Source organism: Eulemur rufifrons, chromosome 17 (assembly GCF_041146395.1).
Source record: "Eulemur rufifrons isolate Redbay chromosome 17, OSU_ERuf_1, whole genome shotgun sequence".
Lineage (NCBI taxonomy): Eukaryota > Metazoa > Chordata > Mammalia > Primates > Lemuridae > Eulemur > Eulemur rufifrons.
Genome location: NC_090999.1, coordinates 72,722,164 through 72,725,805, shown reverse-complemented (window position 1 = coordinate 72,725,805; position 3,642 = coordinate 72,722,164). Strand labels below are relative to the sequence as shown.

At 29.9% G+C, this 3,642-nt stretch overlaps 1 pseudogene; it reads left to right on the top strand.

Annotated features, from left to right (window-relative positions):
• Positions 1-2,831: 2,831 nt before the first annotated feature.
• LOC138398504 (U6 spliceosomal RNA) lies at positions 2,832-2,931 on the top strand (annotated as a pseudogene).
• Positions 2,932-3,642: the final 711 nt, after the last annotated feature.

Genomic DNA, 3,642 nt, shown 5'->3' with positions numbered 1-3,642 from the left:
GGAAAAATGTCTCCCTGAGGGAAGCTGGGTATTGTCTATATGTAATGAAGGCAAATCTGTGCATGGAAGAAAGTGAAATTTAGTATCCAGAAGGGAAGAATATGGCATAGATATTTATTGCTTATCAGGTATCACCATATTTTCCAATCCCTTGCTGTGGGATTTGGGCCAATTCTGGAGAAACGATAGGAGCAGAAATAACATGAGAAAAGTCTCTGTAAAATTCTCATAAACACTCTTCCCCTGCTTTGAAGGTCCTGATACAAGATAATTCTTGAGTCACTAGTTAGAGGAAATCAACCAAGCAACCTTGTACTGCATGTGAGTAAGAACCACACTTTAATTGTGTTATATCCCTGGGATTTCAGGACTTATTTTGTAAAATACGGCAAGTGCCTAAAAGTAATATGATTACTGCATAAACTCTAGATGAATTCTGGAAATATTTGTTTCAATTATAATGTATATTTTTTCACTATATTCAGGAAGACTTGAGTAAAGGAGAGAATAATTTTTTTTTTTTAATAAAGAAATTGTGACAAAAAAAATTCTGGTTGTGAAATAGCACTATCTTAAGTCTCCCTCAATTTCCCAAGAAAACAGACATAGGAACTAATTGTTAAGAAAAGAAATGAGTAAATAAATAAAATAAAACATTGAAAGTATTTTAAACAGAAGTTGGTGAAGAAATACCCTTACAAATTCCCAAATTCCATTCAACTGTGCCAAACCTCCAACAGAAACAATACCTGTGCATATAGTTAAGAGTATGAGAGGAAGCAGAAAGAACACAAAGTAATTTCTGGTAGCCCTGATGCTGGTGAGCCCAGAAATTGCTAAAAATGATTCATTCAGAAAGCAAGAGAAGATACCCTGGAGTAGAAGTCAGGTATAACATCCTGAGAAAAATAGCTGAACAAGCGCAGAGGAGGCTTTGCTCTATTCATTTAAGGGTGAGTTTAAGGGGACTTCAGGAATGTTAGTGCTGAGGTTGTCTGGGTGTGATGGAAGGTAGAAATCAACTCACCAGAGAAGGTTCCTTTAAGGACAAAGTCCATGCTCAAGAGAAAATGTTAAGAATAGAATATAAATTAAGCAGGACAAAGATACCACAAGGCAAAGAGAGAGAGAGAGAGAGAGAGAGAGAGAGAGAGGAAGGAATACTGGTAATAGTAAAAAAGGAAAACAAAGAAGATTCTCAGGTAGCATTTGAAGTAACTTGGTGCTTCACTTTAGAAAGCTCTGGAGCCATTATCTTTGACACATGCCCGTAAACAGGAAGTTAATTTTAAAAATACTAGAAAACCCATTTCATATAAATATTCATAATACAATAGGATGTGTATGAATTCCATACAAACTCACTCTAGACTAAAAAAAAAAAAAAAAGGAGCAGAATAAACCTCTTTCTCTCTCTGACAGCAATGACATACCAAAAAAGAACATGACCTTAACACCAAAAATTTAAAACACTATAGCTAAATATTTCGAAATAAGCAATAAAATTAAGGTGTGAAAAAAAGCATAAATGAGAACTAGGAAAAATAAAAAAAAAAACTTATGTCAATAAAAGAGTTCAAAAATAGGGCTTGCAGAGTTCAGAAATGATTTAGAAATAAATTTCAAATAATTTCAGAAATGTGGACAAAACTAGAAAATGGAAATTAACAAATATCACAAATGACATAGTAAAAAGAATAGGCAAAAATGAAGAAAGACATCAAATGAAGGAAGAAGTAATCAAAAAAGGTGGACAAATCTATATAGAGGATACACATATTAAAAAATAAACCAAAAGCAAAGAATGAACATTAAAAACTGTAATTAAATAGAACTTTTCCAAAATAAGATAAAAATTATATCTTCCTACTGAAAAAAAAAAAAAAAAAAAACATATCTCTGAAAAAATTTTCCCAGACAGCCAAAATCAACAATTATGGTAAAATTATTTGACTTAAGCTCCAAATACTTTCATAAGTGAATTAGTTTAAAGAATTTGAAAGATAATTCCAGTATTACTTTAAGAATTTTGAAGCATAAATGATGGGAGCAAAACTTCAAAATTTTTGTTATGAGGTGAGTATAATATTAATTACGAAACCTAATAAAATTGCATTAGAAAGGAAAATATAAACCAATTTGACATGTACATTTAATATAATTGCAATATACATAACATTTTTTTTTTGAGCTAGAAAAGTTCATTATAAGGTTCATGTAGCTGGGCAAACAAGCAAAAATAGAGGAACCATGGAAATCATGAAAGGAATGTGTTAGCCATGCCCTATATGAAATATATTTTATATCCTCTGTAATGAAGACAGTAAGATATTGCAACATGAAAGGACCAGAAGAAAAAAATCTAGAAATAGTCATATTTGCAAATGTAAATTTTCTATATTATAAAGATTGCATGAGAAATTGGTGAATAAAAAATGTACTTTATGACAAGGGGTTTTGGTATAATGGCATAGTTATACAACGAAAAAACAAAATTGTCTTCTCATGCATACAAATACTCAAAGAAAACATGTATTAATTCATCTACAAATCTGAAAGTAGGGAAAGCAGTCTTACCTGTGTCTTGCAAAATAGAAGCAATAATGGGTAAGATTAATAATATTAGTTATGTAATTTATGAAAAAATCTATGACAAATAAATACTATAATCAAATAAACAAATGACAAAACAATGAAACATATTTGCAATGAAATATACTCAAAGGCTGTCATTTCTATTTATTAATTAGGATTTTACAATGCACTAATTTTGCAATTATAGACAAATCATATATTCAGATATATTGCAAGGACAAAAAAAATGCAAGGTTTTGCTTTAGCAGCACATATACAATAGTTGGGGTTATAGAGAGATTAGCATGACTCCTGTCCTAGGAAGACATGCAGATTCATGACTTATTCCTTATTTTTCTGTACACTTAAAAATGGTTAGAATGGTAAATTTTATGTTATGTATATTTTCTCACAATTAAATAAACAAAAACATAAAAATTTAAAATAAAATTACACAGAAAGCAAAAAAAGGCAAGGACATCTTAAAATGTTTTCAGTAATCATACTTTTAGTAATAATGTATTAGTTTCATTATGAGTTAATATTGATACTAAAAAAGTAAAAAGACTGACTAGTCTCAATGAGAGTGCTAACAATGAAAACCAGACATGATATTCTTATGATGTGATACAATAGGAAGCTCACAACTCCTCTTGTGAAGTATTCTTACCAAAAAGTAAGAAATAAATCACCAGATTAGCCTTCTAAATGTAGATACTTTTTTTCACAGTAAATAATTGGACCTGTAGACCATTTTAAGTGACACAAGTGATACAATAAGCAAGATCTTGAAAATGCAAAATTAACAGGGTCATTGCCCTCGGTTTCTTTATCAAATAAATTGTTTTATAAAAGGAAGCTTATATGTTAAAAGCAATTAAAACTATATCAATAGGCTGTAATATTTATACTTGGTTTTCTGAGTCAAACTAAGAGACTCTTAATTAAAAATAGTATGAGCTATCGTAGGAAGTGTGAATACCATGTATTTTATACCATTAAAAATCATTGTTAATTACTTTAGGAATGATAAATTATTATTTTTAAAGTCTCTTACAGATACATACT